Raw genomic sequence first — 27,575 nt, 5'->3', positions numbered from 1 at the left:
TGTGATTCACAAATAAACATTCCCAGTTAAATTGATCACAATCGCTGGTTGTAATACTGAATTAAGTGAACCAGGTGTTGAGCACTGGGTACATTTACAAGGCTCTGTAATAGCTGAATCGGTTTCAGAATTTCATTTGGAAATGTTCTGCCATGTATTTCCCATCACAGTGAACATCCATTCACAGACTGGAATATTCTAAAGAATATAAACCTTCCACTGATCTTTTCATTGCACTGTTGTTTAATATCAGACAGAATTTCACCCAACACAAATCATACATGTTTTTTTTCTCTTACTTTTTTATGCCATCTGCAGGAAATTTCACTCAAACAACTTAGGTGTTTCATTAAATAGCTTTTCAGTATCATCAACTATAGTGCTGAGCACAGCTTTCTAGACATTCGGTAAAACATAGCACACCATTTAATATTGCTTACCCGGCACAGCGATAGCCAAAATGACCAAATAGTAGGTAACCTTGATGTGGTAAAAAGTTTCCAACATTTTCTGAGTGATTTAATCAAACAATTTCAGCAGAATCAGGGGAAGAAGTCTCTCACAACCTCCAATTTATACACTTGCCAATCTCCACGCAACACCAAAGATTCAGAACTCTCATGAAAGTAAGTAACAGCTTTAAGAAGATGTAATACAGTGACTGTGTCAGCAGGGTGCATTATCAGCTGTCATATAAATAGTGTGTAATTGGAAATCCCCAGAGTACCGACAGAACAGATTAAACTCTTTGGTGTTGTAATGAAGCTTTTGTCTCAGAGGTGAGGTAATTGTCCAAAGGGAGGTGGACATGCCCATCCCTTTCCCTGTGAAATATTTACCTCCTTGCTACCAGCCTCTGAGGGCACAGAGGGTAGTGGATTTTCTCTTTACTTGGGGCAGACCTGGGAAAATGAAGTGAGCTCTTGTACTGCAGATTGGAGTTCATTCCCCGGCATAAACTCGACAGCTCCCCGATATCGGAAAAGGATAAAGCCCGATGATCTCACATTCGAACTGATCTCCTGTTATAAATGACATCTTCCCTGGTGTAAAGGTGGACTGGTCAGTGAAAACGCTCCTCAAACAACGCAGGGTTTAAATACAGCTGACACTGTTCCACGCCAAACTAGATGGACATATGAACATTTAGAATATGGAATATCAAACACTACGACACATTACACGCCCTTAGGTCCAAGATGTTGTGTGAAATTTCAATCTACACTAAGATCAACCTGACCCTCCCATCCATCATTTCCCATTGGATTTTCTGTCATCCAGGTGCCTATCTGTGTTGCAAGGACGTGACTGAGGACGAACCCAACTGCAGGACACAGGCACGGGGACAGGCTCGAGAGGCGCTGGCACAGTGGCGAACGTGGAGCAGATGCCCAGGAGAGTCTTTAATCGGAGACAAGGTTCACGTAGAATATCCAGGGAATGATGCAGAGCTAGGAACTGACAGTCCTACGGGATCAGGAAATGAGGTTTACACTCACCAGAATTGACCAACGATCTGGCAGCTCATTGCTGTGAGGCCAGGGTTCTCATCCTGTGTTCACTGATGGAAACCAGCTGTGCTGTAATTAATGGACTGGGAACAATTGGAATTCAGACGAGGGGATTAAGGCCCAAACAAGGGGATAATAGCAAGATGGGGGATTGCCAGACGAGGCCCTGATAGTACGGATCCCCCCCCCCCCCCAAATGGGAGCCTCCAGGCTTGTCCGGATGGTCCCAACGGAAGTCCTGGATGAGGTAAGGGTCCAGGATGAAGGAACGGGAAACCCAGGAATGCTCCTCTGGGCCATATCCTTCCCAGTCCACCAGGTATTGGAGACCCCTGCCCTGACGGCGCACATCCAGTAGCCGCCGGACGGTGTGTGTGGATGGTTGTCGGTGATTCGGGCGGGTGGAGGGGTTTCGGACGGAGGACACAAGGGTCTGACGGAAACTGGTTTTAATTGGAAATGTGAAAAGTAGGGTGGACCTGCATAGACTTAGGTAGCTTAAGTCATACTACTGTGGGGTTGATGACACTTCCAATTTCGAAAGGTCCCAGGAAGCGAGGGGCGAGTTTCTTAGGCTCATTTTTGAGAGGAATATCTTTGGATGATAGTCACACCTTCTGCCCAGGTCGATACTCAGGTGCCGGAGTCCGATGGCAATTGGCAATCCTCCGGTTGCAATCGGCTGATCGGATCAGAGCCGTGAGTGTGCCCTCCTAAACCTTGGGGCACCGATCGATATGGGCCTGAACAGACGTCACCGCAGTCTCCTCTTCCTGAATGGGAAACAGTGGGGGTTGGTACCCAAGGGAACATTCAAAAGGAGATCTTCCGGCGGCAGTATTAACCAGAGAGTGGTGGGTGTACCCAACCCACGCGAGGTGGTCTCTCCAGGTAGACGGGTTGTTGGCTGTTATGCAACGTAGCTCCGCCTCCAAATCCTGGCTGACCCGTTCCATCTGCCCGTTCGTCTGTGGGTGGAAGCCGGATGACGGGCTAACAGAGGCACCCAGGGATTGACAGAAGGCCTTCCGTACCTGCGAGACGAATTGAGGACCCCGGTCGGAGATGGTATCCGCAGGAATTCCGCGGAGGGGAAGACATAACGGACGAGAAGTTCTGCAGTCTCCTGAGCAGTAGGGAGTTTAGGGAGGGCTACAACGTGCACCATTTTGGAGAACTGGTCTACCACAGTGAGTACTGTCACGAGGAAATCTGCAGATGCTGGAAATTCAAACAACACAAACAAAATGCTGGTGGAACACAGCAGGCCAGGCAGCATCTATAGGGAGAAGCGCTGTCGACGTTTCGGGCCGAGACCCTTCATCAGGACTAACCGAAAGGAAAGATAGTAAGAGATTTGAAAGTAGTGGGGGGAGAGGGAAATGCAAAATGATAGGAGAAGACCAGAGGGGGTGGGCGTGGGATAGTAAGAAGGGAAGGTGGGTACTTATTCTTAACAGTTATACTGTTTATGCCTCGGGAATCAATACAAGGATGCAGGGCCCCATCTTTCTTTTCGACAAAGAAGAAACCAGCGCCACCGGGGAGGATGAAGGTCTAATAATACCCGCCACGAGGGACTCGCTAATGTTCTTCTCCATGGCCTTTCTCTCCGGTTATACTGGTGGGTAACCAGGCTCCGGGGAGAAGGTCGATAGCACAATCATTTGGAGAAGCAAGTCTGGGAATCGGAGCGGGAGTGCGGGGGGAGCTATTTTGATCTTTTCTTCTTCTCACTGGAGTTAAGAGAGGCAGGACTGTGCAGGCGTGTGACGTTGGGTAGTGAAGCTGGGAAGATTTAAAAGAGACACTGCCTTATACAGCGGGCAGCGTTGTTTTGCGGGCAGCGGAGTGAGCCGGGAGCAGAGGGAAGGCTTCAGGGCTTTGGCTCAACTGGTTTAGTTGGAAGCGGGTGAGGCAAGGTAGGTTTAGTTTTCAGTTTTTCCTGTTATTTGAGGAAAGGGGGAAGTATGAGTGTGAGGGCAACTTTTTGTTCTTGGTGTCAGATGTGGGAGGTCCTGGAGTCTCCTAGCATCCTGGATGTCCACATCTGTGCCAGGTGCGCTGAGCTGCAGCTCCTGAGGGACCGTGTTCGGGAACTGGAGCTGCAGCTCGATGACCTTCGACTGGTCAGGGAGAGTGAGGAGTTGATAGAGAGGAGTTACAGGCAGGTGGTCACACCGGGGCCACGGGAGGCAGACAGGTGGGTCACGGTTAGGAGAGGGAAGAGTTGGGTGCTAGAGAGTACCCCTGTAGCTGTACCCCTTGACAATAAGTACTTCTGTTTGAGTACGGTGGGGGACAGCCTTCCTGGGGGAAGCAACAGTGGCCGTGCCTCCGGCACAGAGTCTGGCCCTGTAGCTCAGAAGGGTAGGGAAAGGAAGAGGAAACCAGTAGTAATAGTGGACTCGATAGTTAAGGGGTCAGATGGGCGATTCTGTGGATGTAATCAGGAGACCCGGATGGTAGTTTTCCTCCCTGGTGCCGGGGTCCGGGATGTTTCTGATCACGTCCAAGATATCCTGAAGTGGGAGGGTGAGGAGGTATAGGTACCAATGACATAGGTAGGAAAAGGGAAGAGTTCGTCAAAGGAGACTATAGGGAGTTAGGAAGGGAGTTTAGAAGGACTGCAAAGGTAGCAATCTCGGGATTACTGCCTGTGTCACGTGACAGTGAGTGTAGGAATGGAATGAGGTGGAGGATAAATGAGTGGCTGAGGGATTGGAGCAGAGGGTAGGGATTCAAATTTCTGGATCATTGGGACCTCTTTTGGGGCAGGTGTGACCTGTACAAAAAGGATGGGTTGCACTTGAATCCTATGGGGACCAATATCCTGGCGGGGAGATTTGCAAAGGCTAATGGGGAGACATTAAACTAGAATGGTTGGGAGGTGGGAATCAAATTGAAGAGACTAGGAGAGAGGAGGTTAGTTCACAAATAGAGAAAGCTAGTAGATAGTGTGTGAGGCAGGATAGGGAGGTGACAGATAAGGGGAGCACTCAGACCGAAGATATAAGGGAGAAGGAAGAAAAAGAAAATAAAGTTGTTTGCACCATTAGGGATAAACAGAGAGGAAGGGGTGGAGATTCTCTTAAATGCATCTCTTTTAATGCTAGGAGCATTGTAAGAAAGGTGGATGAGCTTAGAGCATAGATTGATACCTGGAAATATGATGTTGTAGCTATTAGTGAAACATGGTTGCAGGAGGGGTGTGATTGGCAACTAAATATTCCTGGATTTCATGCTTCAGGTGTGATAGAATTGGAGGGGCAAGAGGGGGAGGTGGTGCATTGCTTGTCAGAAAATATTACAGCGGTGCTCTGGCAGGATAGATTAGAGGGCTCGTCTAGGGAGACTATTTGGGTGGAATTGAGAAATGGGAAAGGTGTAGTAACACTTATAGGGGTGTATTATAGACCACTTAATGGGGAACGAGAATTGGAGGAGCAAATCTGCAAGTATATAGTAGATATTTGTAGTAAGCACAAGGTTGTCATTGTGGGAGATTTTAATTTTCCACACATAGACTGGGAAGCCCATTCTGTAAAAGGGCTGGATGGTTTGGAGTTTGTAAAATGTGTGCACGATAGTTTTTTTACAGCAACACATAGAGGTACCAAATAAAGAAGGAGCAGTGCAGGATCTCCTGTTAGGGAATGAGATAGGTCAGGTGACACAGGTATGTGTTGGGGAGCACTTCGGGTCCAGTGATCACAATACCATTAGTTTCAATATAATTATGGAGAAGGATAGGACTGGACTCAGGGTTGAGATTTTTGGTTGGAGAAAGGCTAACTTTGAGGAGAAGCGAATGGATTTAGAAGGAGTGGATTGGGACAATTTGTTTTATGGGAAGGATGTAATAGAGAAAAGGAGATAATTTAAAGGTGAAATTTTGAGGCTACAGAATCTTTATGTTCCTATTAGGTTGAAAGGAAAGGTTAAAAGTTTGAGAGAGCCATGGTTTTCAAGGGATATTGGAAACTTAGTTCTGAAAAAGAGAGAGATCTGCAATAAATATAGGCAGCATAGAGTAAATGAGGTGCTCGAGGAATATAAAGGATGTAAAAAGAATCTTAAGAAATAAATTAGAAAAGCTAACAGGATATACGAGGTTGCTTTGGCAAGTAAGGTGAAAATAAATCCAAAGGGTTTCTACAGTTATATTAATAGCAAAAGGATAGTGAGGGATAAAATTGATCCCTTAGAGAATCAGGGGCTCTGACAGGATTATTTTAAATGTCATGAGAAATGGGAATGGTGGCGGAGAATTGGCATATTGCTCATGTGGTTCCATTGTTTAAAAAGGGTTCTAAGAGTACACCTAGCAATTATCAGCCTGTAAGTTTGACGTGAGTGAAGGGTAAATTAATGGAAAGTATTCTTAAAGATGGTATATACAATTATCTGGATAGACACGGTCTGATTAGGAACAGTCAACATAGATTTGAGCGTGGAAGGTCATGTTTGACAAATCTTATTGAATTTTTGGCAGAGGTTACAAGGTAAGTTGACAAGGGTAAAGCAGTGGATGTTGTCAAAATAGACTTCAGTAAGGCCTTTGAAAAGGTTCCACACGGAAGGTTAGTTAGGAAGGTTCAGTCGTTAGGTATTAATATTGTAGTAGTAAAATGGATTCAACAATGGCTGGATGGGAGATGACAGAGAGTAGTTGTGGATAACTGCTTGTCAGGTTGGAGGCCGGTGACTAGTGGTGTGCCCCAGGGATCTGTACTGGGTCCAATGTTGTTTGTCATATGCATAAATGATCTGGATGGGGTGGTAAATTGGATTAGGAATTATGCAGATGATACTAAGATAGGTGGCGTTGTGCATAATGAAGTAGGTTTTCAAAGCTTGTAGCAAGATTTAGGCCAGATAGAAGAGTGGGCTGAAAGAAGGCAGATGGAGTTTAATGCTGATAAGTGTGAGCTGCTACATTTTGTTAGGACTAATCAAAATAGGACATACATGGTAAATGGTAGGACTGAGGAATGCAGTAGAACAGAGTGATCGAGGAATAATGGTGCATAGTTCCCTGAAGCTGGAATCTCATGAGGATAGGGTGGTGAAGAAAGCTTGTGGTATGCTGGCCTTTATAAATCAGAGCATTGAGTATAGGAGTTGGGATGAAATGTTAATATTGTACAAGGCATTGGAGAGGCCAAATTTGGAGTATTATGTACAGTTCTCGTCACCGAATTAGAGGAATGAGGTCAACAAAATAGAGAGTACAGAGGAGATTTACTAGAATGTTACCTGGGTTTCAGAGCCTAAGTTACAGAGAAAGGTTGAACAAGTTAGGTCTTTATTCTTTGGAGTGTAGAAGGTTGAGGGGGGACTTGATAGAGGAATTTAAAATTATGAGGAGAATAGATAGGGTTGATGTGGATAGGCTTTTTCCATTGAGAGTAGGGGAGATTCAAACAAGAGGACATGAATTGAAAGTTAAGGGGCAAAATGTTAGGGGTAACACGAGGGGAAACTTGTTTACTCAGAGAGTGGTAGCTGTGTGGAACAACTATCAGTAGTAGTGGTAGAGGCAGGTTCGATTTTATCATTTTAAAAAAAATGGATGGGTATCTGGACAGGAAAGGAATTGAGGGTTATGGACTGAGTGCAGGTAGGAGGGACTAGGTGACATCGCACGTGATGAAGACCATGGAGCGGCTGATAATACAGAATCTGAGGCCACAAACCAGGCACGCCCAGGATCCTCTTCAGTTTGCGTATAAGGAGAAGGTGGGAGTGGAGGATGCTATCATGTATTTGCTGCACAAATCACTCTCTCACCTAGATGGGGTCAGTTGTGCTGTGAGGATTACATTCCTTGACTTCTCTAGTGCCTTTAACACCATCCAGCCCAAGATCTTAAGGCACAAACTAACGGAGATGGGAGTAGACTCTCACATGGTGGATTGGATAGTGGACTACTTGACAGATAGACCTCAGTATGTGCGGTTGGGAGACTGTAGGTCTGACACGGTGGTCAGCAGCACAGGAGCGCCGCAGGGAACCGTACTCTCTCCGGTCCTGTTCACCCTGTACACATCAGACTTCCAATATAACTCGGAGTCCTGCCATGTGCAGAAGTTCGCTGATGACACAGCCATAGTGGGGTGTGTCAGGAATGGACAGGAGGAGGAGTATAGGAAACTGATACAGGACTTTGTGATATGGTGCAACTCAAACTACCTGCGTCTCAATATCACCAAGACCAAGGAGATGGTGGTGGACTTTAGGAGATCTAGGCCTCATATGGAGCCAGTGATCATTAATGGAGAATGTGTGGAGCAGGTTAAGACCTACAAGTATCTGGGAGTACAGTTAGCCGAGAAGCTAGACTGGACTGCCAACACAGATGCCTTGTGCAGGAAGGCACAGAGTCGACTGTACTTCCTTAGAAGGTTGGCGTCATTCAATGTCTGTAGTGAGATGCTGAAGATGTTCTATAGGTCAGTTGTGGAGAGTGCCCTCTTCTTTGTGGTGGCGTGTTGGGGAGGAAGCATTAAGAAGAGGGACGCCTCACGTCTTAATAAGCTGGTAAGGAAGGCGGGCTCTGTCGTGGGCAAAGTACTGGAGATTTTAACATCGGTAGCTGAGCGAAGGGCGCTGAGTAGGCTACGGTCAATTATGGAAAACTCTGAACATCCTCTACATAGCACCATCCAGAGACAGAGAAGCAGTTTCAGCGACAGGTTACTATCGATGCAATGCTCCTCAGACAGGATGAAGAGGTCAATACTCCCCAATGCCATTAGGCTGTACAATTCAACCGCCAGGACTTAAGAACTTTTTAAAAGCTATTATTAATGCTTTTTGAGATAGTGATTTAGATGCATATCATATTTTTTTACTGAGTTAAGTATTGTATGTTATTAGTTTTGCTACAACAAGTGTATGGGACATTGGAAAAAAAGTTGAATTTCCCCATGGGGATGAATAAAGTATCTATCTATCTATCTATCTATCTATCTATCAGTAAGCATTCAGCAAGGACTATAACGGTCGAGATGGTCTGTTCCCGTGCTGTAACTGTTATATCGTTATATGGTTATAATGGACAGAAGGTGAGAGAGGGACAGTTCACAGGATAAGTCCCCCCACACCAGCAATGTGTCAGTGTTGGACACTGGGCTGAGTTTACAGCAATATAATGGACAGAGAGGGTGAGAGAGGGACAGTTCACAGGATAAATCCCTCCACATCAGCAATGTGTCAGTGTTGGACACTGGGCTGAGTTTACAGGAATATAATAGACAGAGAGGGTGAGAGAGGGACAGTTCACAGGTTAAATCCCCTACACCAGCAACGTGTCAATATTGGACACTGAGCTGCGTTTTCCAGAATATTGGGTCCAATGTTGTTTGTCATATACAGTAATGATCTGGATGATGGGGTGGTAAATTGGATTAGTAAGTTTGCAGGTGAAACTAATATAGATGGCATTGTGGATAACGAAGTAGGTTTTCAAACTTTGCAGAGAGATTTCGGCCAGTTAGAAGAGCGGGCTGAAAGATGGCAGATGGAGTTTAATGCTGATAAGTGTGAGGTTAGGCGTCTTCTTCCCGACTCCCCTGAAAAGACCGCAAAACCCCCACTCCCAGACCCACAAGACAAAATAACATTCCCCATTGGTTAAAAATTGAATACAATCCCCATATCAGCAAGTCCAAAGCTTAACAACTGCGAGATAAAACACTTATCGTACAAAGAAGCATTCCTACTCTTAACAAAACAAAGAAGCCATTTTGATTAACATACACTGTACATTCTCTGTGTACAAAGGTTTGTTATGACCCCAGCCCCCTCCTTTGTGAGAATCGCAAGAGAGAGAGAGCAGCCTTACGGTTTGGAATGTGGGCTGGCCTCTCAGCCAGACAAAAGCCACGGACACGGCCATTGTCTTGGGAGACACCTTTGTGGAATAAGGGACTGGACCATGTGCAAACCCTCAGGGCAATGTGGGCTGGGTGATGGGGGAAGGATTGCCTCACCCCCACCCTTATTGACATCTACAACCCTGCCAGTCCAGATAAAAGGTGGGCTGCCGAGGCGGGGCCTCAGACGCACCAAGGAGACACACGAAGAAGACACGATAGCGCTTCCCGTCGGAGCGGGAAGCCATTTTGAAGGAAGCCACGTGCGTTAGATTCCGGATCGGGAGTCTGTGGCTGAAACCAAAGGAAAACCGTTGGTAACCAACAACCGGGATTTTCTTCGTAAAGACGACGGGCAAGTGTTCCTTCTTTCTCACCACTCTCTCTCTCCAACACGTGAAATGCCAGCGGTTCCCAAACGGAAAAGCCTGGCGATTTATGAGTGACTTTTATATTCCATTGGACTCAGTATTCCCCTAGACAACGATAGAGCTTATTTCTGATTGATTATTACTATACCTGTGCTTTAGATTGAGTTGTGACGATGTATATGATCTGAATGTTTTGTATTAACCATATGTTTGTGCCCCTTTATAAATAAAAAACGTTTGAAAATAGTATCATCAGACTTCAGCGGACCTCTCTATCTTTGCTGGTAAGTCACCCCGTTACTGGGAACGTAACAAGTGGGGCCTCGTCCCGGGATTTGAAACCAAAGGGGAGGGTCAGTGAATCGGGCTGTAAGTCCAAACTTAAATCTGGTTACGCAGGGAGCCAGACAGGAAACCAGCAAAGATGGATGTGGATGAATTTATGAGAAACCCGACTGTAGAGGCGCTAGGGGCGGCTACCAAATTAGACTTGGTAAATCTGGCAAAGGAGTTAGACCTCACAGAGGTGAGGTCATCAATGAAAAAGCAGGAAGTGCGAAGGGTCATAAATCTGTATTACGTTGGGAAGAAGGTGTTTGCAGCTGAGGATTTGGAAAATATCCCCGAAAAGAGATTAGCGAGTGGGACAGATCAGTTAGAGTTGGAGAAAGTACGGTTGGAACATGAATTTAAAGTAAAGCAGCTAGAAGCAGCTGAGAAGGAAAAGGAACGAGCCGAGAAGAAAAAGGAAAGGGAGCAGGCGTTCAAACTAAAGGAATTAGAGGTGAAACGGGGTCATGAGCTCCAGTTAAAGCAGCTGGAAGCAGCTGAGAAGCAAAGAGAGTATGAAGAGAAAGAGAAACAAAGGAGCCATGAATTGGAGCTGGACAGGCGAAGGCAAGAGCGAAGAGCTCAAGGGGAGAGAGAGGAGGGGCGGGAGACATTTAGTTCCGAAGGAACCGTGTCTTTGAGGGAAGGGGACCCCCCAATCCCCGTACGGATTTGGAGAGACACGGGGGCGGTGCTATCCTTGATTAGCCGTAATGTGTTAAAATTCAGACCTCGGACGGGGGAGGTAGCCCTAAGAGGCATAGGAAACCGGACCGATGTAGTGCCTTTGCATAGGGTCCTTCTAGATTGTGAGTTGGTGTCGGGACCAGTGGAACTGGGGGTCCTGCCGGAGTTGCCGGGGGAAGGCGTGGACGTCCTTCTGGGTAACGACCTAGCGGGTGGGAAGATGGGTGCAGCCGTGAAGCTGACAACCCAGCCCGTGAGAGTTGAGAACCCTCCCTCAGATAAAAAAATCTATCCCGCATGCGCGGTCACTCGCAGCATGTCGAAAAGGGCAGCTGAGACCGAGAGCTGTTTGAATCTGGCCAGTTTTGATTTGGCCGAGACGTTTTTACCGACTCTGTACCAGCGAGAGTCAGAGGAAGGTAAACTGGAGAGTAGGGAGGAAAGAGAGAGTAATCAGGAAGAGGTAGACCTGTCCTTAGCAAGAAGAGAGTTTGTACGGAAACAGAAAGGTGACGAGGAGCTGGTAGCCTTGAGAGAGTCGGTTCTCTCTGAGACTGAACTGGAGGCAGAGCCAGAGGGTTATTATCTCAAGGAGGGGGTGTTGATGAAGAAGTGGAGACCCCCCGCGGTGCCAGCCGATGAGGACTGGGCGGTGATACATCAGATAGTAGTCCCGAAAGTATATCGGGACGAAATTCTTGACTTAGCTCATAAGGGACCTTTAGGTGGGCATTTAGGAATAAAGAAGACAGTGGAGCGGGTTCAGAGAGAGTTCTATTGGCCAAACCTGAGAAAAGATATTACTGAGTATTGTAAAAGATGTCATACATGCCAAGTGGTGGGTAAGCCGAACCAAGTTATCCCTAAGGCCCCCCTCCAACCTATCCCCGCATGTGAGGAGCCTTTCTCCCGAGTCATTGTGGATTTTGTGGGACCCTTACCTAAAAGTGTGAGTGGGCGGCAGTATATCATGTCCCTGATGTGTGCCGCTACACGATTTCCCGAGGCCGTGCCTCTGGGTAGTATTAGGACCTCTGCGGTGGTGAAGGCCCTTATCAAATTCTTTACCACCGTGGGGCTACCCAAGGAGATACAATCAGACCAGGGAAGTACATTCACGTCTAGCACATTTCAGCAGATGATGACCCAGCTCGGGGTGAAGCAGATTATGGCCTCTGCGTATCACCCGGAGTCACAAGGAGTGTTGGAAAGGTTCCACGCTACCCTAAAGACCATGCTTAAAGCTTATTGTCAGGAGAACGTTCGAGACTGGGATGAGGCTTTACCCCTTTTGTTATTTGCCGTAAGAGATACAGTCCAGTGCTCCCTGGGGTTCAGTCCGTTCGAGCTCGTTTTCGGTCACAGGCCCAGGGGACCCCTAACACTACTGAAAGAAAAGTGGTCTAGCCCGACCGTCCAAGTCAGTGTGATCGACTATGTGCTGAAATTCCGGGAAAGGCTGCATAAAGTATGCGCCTTGGCAAAAGAAAACCTTAAAGCCTCTCAGGAAAAAATGGGTCAGTGGTATAACCGGAGAACGAGAGTTTCACTTGGGCGACCGGGTCTTGGTCTATTCCCGGTAGTTACCCACCCCCTTAGGGCGAGGTTTCAAGGACCATATACAGTGCGTAAGAAAATAGACTCGCTGAATTACGTGATCGAAACCCTTGACCGGAGAAAGCCAACCAAGTTAGTTCACGTGAACATGATGAAAGGGTACCATGAACCCACCCCCGCGGTGGTCGGGGCGGCCATGAAAGCCGATGAGGTAGAGTGGGATGGTAAGGAGGGACCAGAACGGTTTGACAAGATAGGTATAGTCCCCACCAGATTGGAGAACTCTATCGTATTGGCGAGCCTTGCGGATAAAGTTGGCCACTTAAAGCCTGAACGGCGGGAACAGGTAATACAGCTCATTAACCGGCATGCAGACTTATGTCCCGATGTTCCCCGAAGGTGTAGTGGGATGAAACATGATGTAATAGTTACCTCAACCCGACCTATAAAACAGGCCCCTTATCGGATGAATTCTGAAAAGAGCCAGCTAGTAGAAAAGGAGATTGAACATATGCTAGCTGCTGGGATAATCCGCGAATCCCCTTCCGCGTGGGCTTCTCCTTGCGTGGTTGTCCCAAAGCCGGACGGTACCATAAGATTCTGTACCGATTACCGGAAGGTCAACGCGGTTACCCAGACCGATGCTTACCCTATCCCCCAGGTGGATGATTGCATTGATCAAGTGGGGGAAGGCAAGGTACATCACAAAAATTGACTTGTTAAAGGGGTACTGATGCGTTCCTTTAACGGACAGGGCTCGAGAGATTTCAGCCTTTGTCACCCCGTCCGGGTTGTACGAGTACAACGTTATGCCGTTTGGGATGAAAATTGCCCCAGGGACATTTCAGCGGATGATAGACGCTGTGATAAAGGGGTTAACCCACACCAAGGCTTATCTTGACGATGTGGTAGTTTGGAATGACACCTGGGAGGAGCACCTGGAGGCTGTAGAAAGTTTGTTTACCCGAATGTCGGCAGCCCACCTTACAGTAAACCTCGCCAAGAGTGAGTTTGGTCATGCCACGATCACCTATCTGGGGTATGTGGTGGGAGACGGGCAGTTGGCCCCTGTGCAGGCAAAGGTCCGGGCTATTTCCGAGGTCCCTGTACCCTACAATAAAAGGGCCCTGAGGAGGTTTCTGGGCATGATGGGATACTATCGGAAATTCTGTAAAAATTTCGCGGACATTGCGCTCCCCCTTACAAAACTACTGTGAAAGGAGGAAAAATTTGAGTGGGGTCATTCTTGTCAGAATGCCTTTGAAAAGTTAAAAGCCATATTGTGCCATGACCCTGTGTTAAAAGCGCCCGATTTGTTAACCCCCTTCTCCTTGACCACAGACGCCAACGATGAGGCTGCAGGAGCAGTCCTATTGCAGCAAGCGGGGGATGGAGTGGAGCACCCGGTAGCACATTTCTCCATTATTCCTCAATCACTCTGTTCTATTGCATTCTTCAATGCCCTACCATTTACCATGTATGTCCTATTTTGGAAAACGAATTGTTAGCGCTTGTGTTGGCGATACAACATTTCGAAGTGTACATTTGTCCGGCGCAAAGACCCCTAGTGGTCTATACCGATCACAACCCGCTGGTATTCCTGGACAATATGAAAAATAAAAACAGGAGGTTATTAAGCTGGAGTCTGATGCTGCAGGAATTCGATATTAAGATACAGCACATTAAGGGGAGTGATAATGTGCTAGCGGATTGTTTATCTAGGTGCTGAATTAAATGTAAAATGTATGGCTCTGTAGTTAAAACGAAAAGCTTGTGTATTGTGTTAGATTCAAAAATCCTATAAGACTGTACCAACTTGTTTTTAACCGCTGGTAAAAAACTTTTAAGAGGGGAGGTGTTATGACCCCAGCCCCCTCCTTTGTGAGAATCGCAAGAGAGAGAGAGCAGCCTTACGGTTTGGAATGTGGTCTGGCCTCTCAGCCAGACAAAAGCCACGGACACGGCCATTGTCTTGGGAGACACCTTTGTGGAATAAGGGACTGGACTGCGTGCAAACCCTCAGGGCAATGTGGGCTGGGTGATGGGGGAAGGATTGCCTCGCCCCCCTACCCTGATGGACATCTACAACCCTGCCAGTCCAGATAAAAGGTGGGCTGCCAAGGCGGGGCCTCAGATGCACCAAGGAGACACACGAAGAAGACACGATAGCGCTTCCCGTCGGAGCGGGAAGCCATTTTGAAGGAAGCCACGTGCGTTAGATTCCGGATCGGGAGTCTGTGGCTGAAACCAAAGGAAAACCGTTGGTAACCAACAACCGGGATTTTCTTCGTAAAGACGACGGGCAAGTGTTCCTTCTTTCTCACCACTCTCTCTCTCCAACACGTGAAATGCCAGCGGTTCCCAAACGGAAAAGCCTGCAGATTTATGAGTGACTTTTATATTCCATTGGACTCAGTATTCCCCTAGACAACGATAGAGCTTATTTCTGATTGATTATTACTATACCTGTGCTTTAGATTGAGTTTTGACGATGTATATGATCTGAATGTCTTGTATTAACCATATGTTTGTGCCCCTTTATAAATAAAAAACGTTTGAAAATAGTTCCATCAGACTTCAGCGGACCTCTCTATCTTTGCTGGTAAGTCATACACAGAGAAAGGTTGAACAAGTTAGGTCTTTATTCTTTGGAGCGTAGAAGATAGAGGTATATTATAAGGGGGATAGATAGAGTTAACGTGGATAGGCTTTCAGCATTGAGAGTAGGGAGGATTCAAACAAGAGGACGTGAGTTACGAGTTAAGGGGCAAAAGTTTAGGGGTAACACGTGGGGGAACTTGTTTACTCAGAGAGTGGTGGCTGTGTGGAGCGAGCTTCCAGTAGAAGTGGTAGAGGCAGGTTAGATCTTCTCATTTAAAAAAAAAATTGGATGGGTATATGGATAGGAAAGGAATGGAGGGTTATGGGCTGAGTGCAGGTAGGTGGGACTAGGTGAGAGTAATCATTCAGCACGGACTAGAAAGGCCGAGATGGCCTGTTTCCGTTCTGTTATTTTTATATGGTTATTAATGACAGAGAGGGACAGTTCACAGGATAAATCCCCCACACCAGCAATGTGTCAGTGTCGGACAGTGGGCTGAGTTCACAGGAATATAATGGACAGAGAGAGTGAGAGAGGGACAGTTCACAGGATAAATCCCCCCCACACCAGCAATGTGTCAGTGTTGGACACTGGGCTGAGTTTAGAGGAATATAATGGACAGAGAGGGTGAGAGAGGGACAGTTCACAGATAAATCCCCCACACCAGCAATGTGTCAGTGTCGGACAGTGGGCTGAGTTCACAGGAATATAATGGACAGAGAGGGTGAGAGAGGGACAGTTCACAGGATAAATCCCCCACACCAGCAATGTGTCAGTGTTGGACACTGGGCTGAGTTCACAGGAATATAATGGACGGAGAGGGTGAGAGAGGGACAGTTCACAGGATAAATCCCCCCACACCAGCAACGTGTCAATGTTAGACACTGAGCTAAGTTTTTCGGAATATTGGGTCCAATGTTGTTTGTCATATACATTAATGACCCAGATGGTGGGGTGGTAAATTAGATTAGTAAGTTTGCAGATTATACTAATATAGGTGGTGTTGTGGATATTAAAATAGATCTTCAAAGCTTGCAGAGAGATTTAGGCCAGTTAGAAGAGTGGGCTGAAAGATGGCAGATGGAGTTTAGTGCTGATAAGTGTGAGGTACTACATTTTGGTAGGACTAATCAAAATAGGACATACATGGTAAATGGTAGGGCATTGAAGAATGCAATAGAACAGAGTGATTGAGGAATAATGGAGCATAGTTCCATGAAGGTGGAATCTCATGTGGATAGGATGGTGAAGAAAGCTTTTGTTATGCTGGCCTTTATAAATCAGAGCATTGAGTATGGGAGTTGGGATGTAATGTTAAAATTCTACAAGGCATTGGAAAGGCCAAATTTGCGGTACTGTGTACAGTTCTGGTCACCAAATTATAGGAAAGATGTCAACAGAACAGAGAGAGTACAGAAGAGATTTACTAGAATGTTACCTGGGTTTCAGCACCTAAGTTACAGAGAAAGGTTGAACAAGTTAGGTCTTTATTCTTTGGAGCATAGAAGGTTGAGGGGGGACTTGATAGAGGTATTTAAAATTATGAGGGGAGATAGATAGAGTTGATGTGGATAGGCTTTCAGCATTGAGAGTAGGGGAGATTCAAACGAGGACATGAGGTGAGAGTTAAGGGGCAAACGTTTAGGGGTAACACAAGGGGGAACTTGTTTACTAAGAGAGTGGTAGCTGTGTGGAACAAGCTTCTAGAAGAAGTGGTAGCTGGAGGTTCGATTTTGTCATTTAAAGTAAAATTGGATGGGTATATGGACAGGAACGGAATGGAGGGTTATGGGCTGAGTGCAGGTAGGTGGGACTAGGTGAGAGTAAGCGTTCAACATGGACTAGAAAGGCCGAGATGGCCTGTTCTGGTTCTGTAATTGTTATATGGTTATAATGGACAGAGAGGGTGAGAGAGGGACCGTCCACAGGGTAAATCCCCCCACACCAGCAATGTGTCAGTGTTGGACACTGGGCTGAGTTTACAGGAATATAATGGACAGAGAGGGTGAGAGAGGGACAGTTCACAGGATAAATCCCCCCACACCAGCAATGTGTCAGTGTTGGACACTGGGCTGAGTTCACAGGAATATAATGGACAGAGAGGGTGAGAGAGAGACAGTTCACAGGGTAAATCCCCCCACACCAGCAATGTGTCAGTGTTGGACACTGGGCTGAGTTCACAGGAATATAATGGACAGAGAGGGTGAGAGAGGGACAGTTCACAGGATAAATCCCCCCACACCAGCAATGTGTCAGTGTTGGACACTGGCTGAGTTCACAGGAATATAATGGACAGAGAGGGTGAGAGAGGGACAGTTCACAGGATAAATCCCCCCACACCAGCAATGTGTCAGTGTTGGACACTGGGCTGAGTTTACAGGAATATAATGGACAGAGAGGGTGAGAGAGGGACAATTCACAGGATAAATCCCCCCCCCACACCAGCAATGTGTCAGTGTTGGACACTGGGCTGAGTTCACAGGAATATAATGGACAGAGAGGGTGAGAGAGGGACAGTTCACAGGATAAATCCCCCCACACCAGCAACGTGTCAATGTCAGACACTGAGCTAAGATTTTCGGAATATTGGGTCCAATGTTGTTTGTCATATACATTAATGACCCAGATGGTGGGGTGGTAAATTAGATTAGTAAGTTTGCAGATGATACTAATATAGGTGGTGTTGTGGATATTAAAATAGATCTTCAAAGCTTGCAGAGAGATTTAGGCCAGTTAGAAGAGTGGGCTGAAAGATGGCAGATGGAGTTTAGTGCTGATAAGTGTGAGGTACTACATTTTGGTAGGACTAATCAAAATAGGACATACATGGTAAATGGTAGGGCATTGAAGAATGCAATAGAACAGAGTGATCGAGGAATAATGGAGCATAGTTCCCTGAAGGTGGAATCTCATGTGGATAGGATGGTGAAGAAAGCTTTTCTTATGCTGGCCTTTATAAATCAGAGCATTGAGTATGGGAGTTGGGATGTAATGTTAAAATTCTACAAGGCATTGGAAAGGCCAAATTTGCGGTACTGTGTACAGTTCTGGTCACCGAATTATAGGAAAGATGTCAACAGAACAGAGAGAGTACAGAAGAGATTTACTAGAATGTTACCTGGGTTTCAGCACCTAAGTTACAGAGAAAGGTTGAACAAGTTAGGTCTTTATTCTTTGGAGCATAGAAGGTTGAGGGGGGACTTGATAGAGGTATTTAAAATTATGAGGGGGGATAGATAGAGTTGACGTGGATAGGCTTTCAGCATTGAGAGTAGGGGAGATTCAAATGAGGACATGAGGTGAGAGTTAAGGGGCAAACGTTTAGGGGTAACACAAGGGGGAACTTGTTTACTAAGAGAGTGGTAGCTGTGTGGAACAAGCTTCTAGAAGAAGTGGTAGCTGGAGGTTTGATTTTGTCATTTAAAGTAAAATTGGATGGGTATATGGACAGGAACGGAATGGAGGGTTATGGGCTGAGTGCAGGTAGGTGGGACTAGGTGAGAGTAAGCGTTCAACATGGACTAGAAAGGCCGAGATGGCCTGTTCTGGTTCTGTAATTGTTATATGGTTATAATGTACAGAGAGGGTGAGAGAGGGACAGTTCACAGGATAAATCCCCCCACACCAGCAATGTGTCAGTGTTGGACACTGGGCTGAGTTCACAGGAATATAATGGACAGAGAGGGTGAGAGAGGGACAGTTCACAGGATAAATCCCCCCACACCAGCAATGTGTCAGTCTTGGACACTGGGCTGAGTTCACAGGAATATAATGGACAGAGAGGGTGAGAGAGGGACAGTTCACAGGATAAATCCCCCCACACCAGCAATGTGTCAGTGTTGGACACTGGGCTGAGTTCACAGGAATATAATGGACAGAGAGGGTGAGAGAGGGACAGTTCACAGGGTAAATCCCCCCACACCAGCAATGTGTCAGTGTTGGACACTGGGCTGAATTCACAGGAATATAATGGAAAGAGACAGTGAGAGAGGGACAGTTCACAGTATAAATTCCCCCCACACCTTCAATGTGTCAGTGTTGGACACTGGGCTGAGTTTACCGGAGTGTTGGGTCCAATTTTCTTCGGCAGTTTAACGAGGGTACGACTGCGCAAGCGTAAGTCGGACAATGAGGTAGCGGGAGAATTTAAAGGGAGCAGTTAGATGGAGCAGGCGACGGAGTAGTGGGAGACAGAGTCGCTTTGTCTCAAGAGGCTTTGACGAGCAGAGGCTGAGGACAAGCTTCACTCCAAGTGACGCAAGGCCGGTTAAGTTCCTTTGAAAGGAGAACGTTTCAAAAGCTGAGGCAACGTATTGGGTGGGTCATGACAGCTGAGATTGGGCCCATGGTTTGTTCTTCCTGCAGCATGTGGGAAATCAGGGATACTTCCAGTGTCTCTGACGACTATGTGTGCAGGAAGTGTGACCAGCTGCAGTTTCTGGCAGACCGCATTGAGCGTCTGGAGCTGCGATTGGATTCATTCTGCAGCATCCGCAATACTGAGAAAGTCGTGAATAGCACATTTAGTGAGTTGGCCACACTGCAGGTAAAGGCTACACAGGCAAAAGGGAAGGGGTGGCCACTAGACAGCGTAGCAGTAGGCTGGTAGTGCAGGAGTCCCCTGAGGTCATCTCTCTCATAAACAGATATACTGTTTTGGATACTGTTGGGGGAGATGTCTCATTGGGGAAGGCAGCAGCAGCCGAGTTCATGGCACCATGGGTGGCTCTGCGGCACAGGAGGAAAGGAAAAGGAGTGGGAGAGCTATTGTGATAGGGGATTCAATTGTAAGGGTGATAGATAGGCGTTTCTGTGGCCGCAAACAAGACTCCAGGATGGTATGTTGCCTCCCTGGTGCAAGGGTCAAGGAGGTCTCTGAGCAGCTGCAGGACATTCTGGAGTGGGAGGGTCAACAACCAGTGGTCGAGGTGCACATAGGTAACAAACGGGATGAGGTCCTACAAGGTGAATTTAGGGAGTTAGGAGATAAACTAAAAAGTAGGACAACAAAGGTAATCTCTGGATTACTGCCAGTGCCACGTGCTAGTCAGAGTAGAAATAGGAGGATATTTCAGACGAATACGTGGCTTGAAAAATGGTGCAAGGGGCAGGGATTCAAATTTCTGGGGCACTGGAACCAGTTCTGAGGGAGGTGGACCGGTACAAACAGGACGATCTGCACCTGGGCTGGACTGGAACCAATGTCCTCGGGGTAGCGTTTGCTACTGCTGTTCAGGAGGATTTAAACTAATGTGGCAGTGGGATGGGAACAAGTGCAGAGAGACAGAGGGGTGGAAAATGAGGGTAGAAGCAAAAAGTAGTAAGGTGAAAAGTAAAAGTGGCAGGCAGGCAAATCCAGGGCAAAAATCAAAAAGGGCCACTTTTCAACATAATTGTATAAGGGCTAAGAGTGTTGTAAAAACAAACCTGAAGGCTTTGTGTGTCAATGCGAGGAGCATTCGTAACAAGGTGGATGAATTGAATGTGCAGATATTTATTAATGAATATGATATTGTTGGGATCACAGAGACATTGCTCCAGGGTGACCAAGGATGGGAGCTCAACATCCAGGGATATTCAATATTCAGGAGGGATTGACAGGAAAGCAAAGGAAATGGGATAGCGTTGCTGGATACAGAGGAGATTAACGCAGTACAAAGGAAGGACATTAGCCGGGAGGATGTGGAATCGATATGGGTAGAGCTGCATAACACTAAGGGGCAGAAAATACTGGTGGGAGTTGTGTACAAGCCACCTAACAGTAGTAGTGAGGTTGGGGATGCCATTAAATAGTAAATTAGAAATGCGTGCAATAAAGGAACAGCAGTTCAATGGGTGACTTCAATCTACATATAGATTGGGTGAACCAAATTGGTAAGGGTGCTGAGGAAGAGGATTTCTTGGAATGTATGCGGGATGGTTTGCTGAACCAACATGTCGAAGAACCAATTAGAGAGCAGGCCATTCTAGACTGGGTATTGAGCAATGAGGAAGGATTAGTTAGCAATCTTGTCATGCGAGGCCCCATGGGTAAGAGTGACCATCATATGGTGGAATTCTTTATTAAGATGGAGAGTGACATAGTTAATTCAGAAACACAGGTTCTGAACTTAAAGAAGGGTAACTTTGAAGGTATGAGATGTGAAAAATGAGATGTGAATTAGCTAAGATAGAGTGGCAAATGATACTTCAAGGGTTGACGGTGGATATGCAATGGCAAGCATTTAAAGATTGCATGGATGAACTACAACAAGTGTTCATCCCAGTTTGGCAAAAGAATAAACCTGTGAAGGTAGTGCACCCATGCTGACAAGGGAAATTAGGGATAGTATCAATTCCAAAGAAGAAACATATAATTAGCCAGAAAAAGCAGCACACCTGAGGACTGGGATAAATTCAGAGTTCAGCAGAGGAGGACAAAGGGCTTAATTAGGAAAGGGAAAAAAGATTATGAGAGAAAGCTGGCAGGGATCATAAAAACTGACCAGAAAAGCTTTTATAGATATGTGAAAAGAAGATTTGTTAAGACAAATGTAGGTCCCTTACAGTCAGAAACAGGTGAATTGATCATGGGGAACAAGGACATGGCAGAACAATTGAATAGCTACTTTGGTTCTGTCTTCACTGAGGAGGATATAAATAATCTTTCGGAAATAGTAGGGGGCCGAGGGTCTAGTGAGATGGAGGAACTGAGGGAAATACATGTTAGTAGGGAAGTGGTGTTAGGTAAATTGAAGGGATTAAAGGCAGATAAATCCCCAGGGCCAGATGGTCTGCATCCCAGAGTGCTTAAGGAAGTAGCCCAATAAATAGTAGATGCATTAGTGATAATTTTTCAAAACTCCTTAGATTCTGGATTAGTTTCTGAGGATTGGAGGGTGGCTAATGTAACCCCATATTTTAAAAAAGGAGGGAGAGAGAAACCAGGGAATTATAGACTGGTTAGCCTGACATCGATGGTGGGGAAAATGCTAGAGTTGGTTATCAAAGATGTGATAACAGCACATTTGGAAAGAGGTGAAATCATCGGACAAAGTCAGCATGGAGTTGTGAAAGGAAAATCATGTCTGACGAATCTTATAGAATTTTTTGAGGATGCAACTAATAGAGTGGATAGGGGAGAACCAGTGGATATGGTATATTTGGATTTTCAAAAGGCTTTTGACAAGGTCCCACGCAGGAGATTAGTGTGCAAACTTAAAGCACACGGTACTGGGGGTATGGTATTGATGTGGATAGAGAATTGGTTGGCAAACAGGAAGCAAAGAGTGGGAATAAACTGGACCTTTTCAAAATGGCAGGCAGTGACTAGTGGGGTACCGCAAGGCTCAGTGCTGGGACCCCAGTTGTTTACAATATATATATTAATGATTTAGACGAGGGAATTAAATGCAGCATCTCCAAGTTTGTGGATGACACAAAGCTGGGCGGTGGTGTTAGCTGTGAGGAGGATGCTAAGAGGATGCAGGATGACTTGGATAGGTTAGGTGAGTGGGCAAATTCATGGTAGATGCAATTTAATGTGGATAAATGTGAGGTTATCCACTTTGGTTGTAAGAACAGGAAAACAGATATCTATCTGAATGGTGGCCGATTAGGAAAAGGGGAAGAGCAATGAGACCTGGGTGTCATTGTACACCAGTCATTGAAGGTGGGCATGCAGGTACAGCAGGCGGTGAAAAAGGCAAATGGTATGTTGGCATTCACAGCAAAAGGATTTGAGTACAGGAGCAGGGAGGTTCTACTGCAGTTGTACAAGGCCTTGGTGAGACCGCACCTAGAGTATTGTGTGCAGTTTTGGTTCCCTAATCTGAGGAAAGACATTCTTGCCATAGAGGGAGTACAAAGAAGGTTCACCAGATTGATTCCTGGGATGGCAGGACTTTCATATGAAGAAAGACTGGATTGACTAGGCTTATACTCACTGGAATTTAGAAGATTGAGGGGGGATCTTATTGAAACATATAAAATTTTAAAGAGATTGGACAGGCTAGATGCAGGAAGATTGTTTCCAATGTTGGGGAAGTCCAGAACGAGGGGGGTCACAGTTTAAGGATAAAGGGGAAGCCTTTTAGGACCGAGATGAGGGAAAACTTCTTCACACAGAGAGTGGTGAATCTGTGGAATTCTCTGCCACAGGAAACAGTTGAGGACAGTCATTGGCTATATTTAATAGGGAGTTAAGATATGGCCTTTGTGGCTAAAGGGATCAGGGGGTATGGAGAGAAAGCAGATACAAGGTTCTGAGTTGGATGATCAGCCATGATCATACTGAATGACGGTGCAGGACCGAAGGGCCGAATGGCCTACTCCTGCACCTATTTTCTATGTTTCTAATGTTGTTTGTCATATTCAGTAATGATCTGGATGATGGGGTGGTAAATTGGATTAGTAAATTTGCAGATGATACTAATACAGGTGGCATTCTGGATAATGAAGTAGGTTTTCAAAGCTTGCAGAGAGATTTAGGCCAGTTAGAAGAGTGGGCGAAAAGATTGCAGATGGAGTTTAATGCTGATAAGTGTGAGATGCTACATTTTGGTAGGACTAATCAATATAGGACATACATGGTAAATGGTAGGGCATTGAGGAATGCAGTAGAACAGAGTGATCTAGGAATAATGGTGCATAGTTCCCTGAAGGTGGAATCTCATGTGGATAGGGTGGTGAAGAAAGCTTTTGGTATGCTGGCCTTTATAAATCAGAGCATTGAGTCTAGGAGTTGGGATGTAATGTTAAAATTGTACAAGGCATTGGTGAGGCCAAAGTTGGAGTATTGTGTACAGTTCTGGTCACCGAATTATAGGAAAGATGTCAAAAAAATAGAGAGAGTATAGACGAGATTTACTAGAATGTTACCTGGGTTTCAGCACCTAAGTTACAGAGAAAGGTTGAACAAGTTAGGTCTTTATTCTTTGGAGCATAAAAGATTGAGGGGGTCTTTATAGAGGTATTTAAAATTATGAGGATAGATAGAGTTGACGTGGATAGGCTTTCAGCATCGAGAGTAGGGAGGATTCAAACAAGAGGACATGAGTTACAAGTTAAGGGGCAAAAGTTCAGGGGTAACACGAGAGGGAACTTCTTTACTCAGAGAGTGGTAACTGTGTGGAACGACCTTCCAGTAGAAGTGATACAGGCAGGTTCGATTTTCTCATTTAAAAAAAATTGGATGGGTATATGGATAAGAAAGGAATGGAGGGTTATGGGCTGAGTGCAGGTCGTGGGACTAGGTGAGAGGAAGCTTTCAGCACAGACTAGAAAGGCCGAGATGGCCTGTTTCCGTTCTATAATTGTTATATCGTTATATGGTTATAATGGACAGAGAGAGTGAGAGAGGGACAGTTCACAGGATAAATCCCCCCACACCAGCAATGTGTCAGTGTTGGACACTGGGCTTAGTTCACAGTTCAGTTAATCTCCCCGCCCGGCGAGCCGCCCCTCCTGCCTTGTCATTGGTCAATTCGCCTGCGCAGGGTTGCCAGACTGAAATATTAATTTAAGGCCAAACAATAATAGAAAAATGCCAAATTTCAATGTTTCTCATACTCACATCACATGAAAAGCTCCAGATCCAGGTCATTACTATTCTCTTCACAGGAATGAGTGGAACGTGCAGCATAAACCTTGTCCGATGTGAAGTTTTTTAGCATTTCTGGAGATGCAGTGAAGTCTTTGCAACACTGGCCTGAAAGCAGTAATTCTGCCCTGATTCTCACCGTAGCATCAAGAAGATTCAGCTGCATTCTGTTTCTTGCCTTTATTTTAACAGAGGATACAAGAGAAAATATCCTCACAACTACAGCATTGCTGACAGGGGTTGTTAGGCAAGTAAGGGCAAAGGTGGCAACCTCTTTAAATGCCTGATGGTGAAGTACACCAATCCAAAACTGTTCAGTGTCTGTAGGGAGTCCGTCTTTCTTAAATGGAGCTTCTTCTTTCCAGTCGACAAAAGGCATTTTTCTGTGTTGTTCTTCAATAGCTGACGTTGTTTCCTGCAAGGTGTATAAAGAGTAACTCGGAAAACATGGGCCTTGAGTCTTGATTTAAAATTATCACAGGGCTCAATTTTGATAAACTTTCAAATGTATCTCTCGCTGATGGAAGTCTACATGTAACTTGACTGAGAGCTTCTTCTAGAATAGACATACATCTTTCTTAGACATTTTTTATTTCTAGATGGGCCTCAGTGCTGTTGTTCTGCTGTAGGATCTTATTACATGCTGTTAAGAATTTGAAACCAAAATCAACTTTAGCCTTTAGCTCTTCCCAGCTCATCAAAATATTAAACAGAACTTTTCCACGCAGAAGCCACCGAGCAGATGAAGGGTTTACACCGAAAGGACACATCGTTTAGTCTAGACCACACAGAATTGTTGCACCCAACCATGTTTGATGCACCATCGGATGCAGAACCAAAGCAATTTGCAAGACTCTGGCCACATCTTTTGATTTCAATGTCAATCAAATTGAATGTTTTCCCCTGTAGCCTCTTGCACTGGAATTAAACCTAGAAACCCAGTTACAATTTCCTTTGTCCTGTCACTTAAAAATCAAACTAAAATACACAAGTGTTTTTGTGTTGAAATGTCTGTAGATTCATCTATGATAATGGCATATTTCTTGTTCTGAAAGTCATCAATAAGATCAGTTGTCAGTGCAGGCGAAATGATGATTTTGATTCAGCATGCACATTTAGTTTTATGTAACTCTATGTGCTCTAGTGTACTCCCATGCCCATGTGCTATCATGATTTCACTGAGGTGGTCAACTGTACATATCGCACAATGGCAGGTCATGCTGACAGCAATTTGCAGCTCTACTGCCTTAACTTTATCATTACCTTGCCTAGGAGTCTTTGTTACATTAAGCTGCGTCTGGAGTTCTCCGCTGGTGTTTCTCCGATTTTTCATGATTTCAAAGGTTGCTAACTCTATTACCAATGATGATATTACCAATAACACTAGTAGGTAGAGTAAATGCTGAATAAATGAATATATTCCCTAGACTACAATATTTATTTCAATCACTACCAATAAAACTACCTCAGAAGTTTTTTCAAGAGTTAAATAAATATTTGAGGAAGTTCCTTTGGAATGGTAAGATGTCAAGAATATCATTGGAAAAATTGACATGGAAATTTGATCTAGGAGGGTTACAACTTCCAAATTTTAAGAATTATTATAAAGCAAATCAACTTAGATTTATTACATCTTTTTTGATAAAGATAAACCGGCGTGGATTAGAATACAACTAGATAAAATAGGAGAAAATACCAGAAGATTTTCTATATAAATGGGAATCTAAATGGATACGGGAAAAGAAAGAATCTCATATATGAAAACATTTTATTGATTTATGGAATAAAATAAATGTTGATGATGAAATAAGGAATTCTTTATTAGCAAAGAGATCTTTAATTCAAAATAGACTTATTCCTTTTACAATGGATAATCAACTTTTATACAATTGGTTTCAAAAAGGGATTAGATATATAGGAGACTGTTTTGAAGGAGGTATATTAATGTCATTTGATCAATTAAAGAATAAATATAAAATATCAAACAACACTGTTTTTTGTTACTTCCAATGAAGGGCTTATTTAAGCGAAAAATTGGGTCAAACAAAGTTATTGCCGAAATGTAATGAAATAGAAACTTTAATTCAAAAAGGAAAAGCTAAAAAATTTATTTCTTGTATGTATAGTTTGATTCAAAAACTGGCAATTAAACAAGGAATCCATAAGTCAAGACAAAAATGGGAAACTTGAATATTAAAATTGAAGAAACAAATTGGTCAAGACTATATCTTGACAGTATGACAAATACAATAAATGTCCGGTTAAGATTAGTGCAATATGATTTTTTTACATCAATTATATATTACACCACAAAAAATAAATAAATTAAACCCAAATTTATCTGATCAGTGTTTCCGATGTAACCAAGAAATTGGTACTTTTTTACATTCTACTTGGTCTTGTTCTAAAATTGAACCTTTTTGCACAAATTTAAGAGTTTTACTGGAACATCAGCAGCCTTTTGTACCCAGACAAGTTTTTCTTCCCATTTGCTGTTGTACTTACGGTTGCTCTCGTAACAAGCTTTCCATTTCTTTGACGACATGTGTTGATGATAAATGATTTGTAAAAACAGCCGAAGGCGTCACAGTTTCACCACAAAACGTTATTCCGTATAGAAAGTCGATTTGTATGATTATAAATCACATCCGGACGCTTCGGAGATCCGAGACAAACTGGAGCCGGACTCACGTGACCGGCCGTGTTGCCGGTTTGGCGGCAGAAATGTTGCCGAATGTAACTGACCGAAGGCAACACGAGTGAATCTGCAGATGCTGGAAATAAATAAAAACACGAAATGCTGACAGAACTCACCAGGCCAGACAGCATCTATGGGAGGAGGAAATAATGACGTTTCGGGCCGAAACCCTTCATCAGGAGTGAAAACTGACCAAAAAACATCTTTCTCAATGGAAAATGTTTTAGAAACAGGATGGCTGGTAATTTCCGTGCAGATAATGTTAACAAGTGAAAAAGCCGGGGGAAAGCCAAATGAATTTTCCGAAGCCAAACAAATTGAAAAAAGACAATTTTCTGGAATTTGCTCCGAAAAAGCCA

At 44.9% G+C, this 27,575-nt stretch overlaps 1 long non-coding RNA gene across 1 annotated transcript; it reads right to left on the bottom strand.

The window, feature by feature from the left end:
• Positions 1-242: 242 nt before the first annotated feature.
• On the bottom strand, positions 243-27,575 carry LOC140722839 (uncharacterized). Its single transcript, XR_012097758.1, has 3 exons — positions 27,024-27,575; positions 24,492-24,933; positions 243-2,732 (listed from the first exon to the last, which is right to left on the bottom strand). It is a non-coding gene; the product is annotated as an uncharacterized lncRNA (long non-coding RNA).

Source organism: Hemitrygon akajei, unplaced genomic scaffold (genome assembly GCF_048418815.1).
Source record: "Hemitrygon akajei unplaced genomic scaffold, sHemAka1.3 Scf000090, whole genome shotgun sequence".
In the NCBI taxonomy this organism is placed as follows: domain Eukaryota; kingdom Metazoa; phylum Chordata; class Chondrichthyes; order Myliobatiformes; family Dasyatidae; genus Hemitrygon; species Hemitrygon akajei.
Note: the sequence above shows the minus strand (reverse complement) of the source record. Positions and strands in the feature narration are given on the sequence as shown.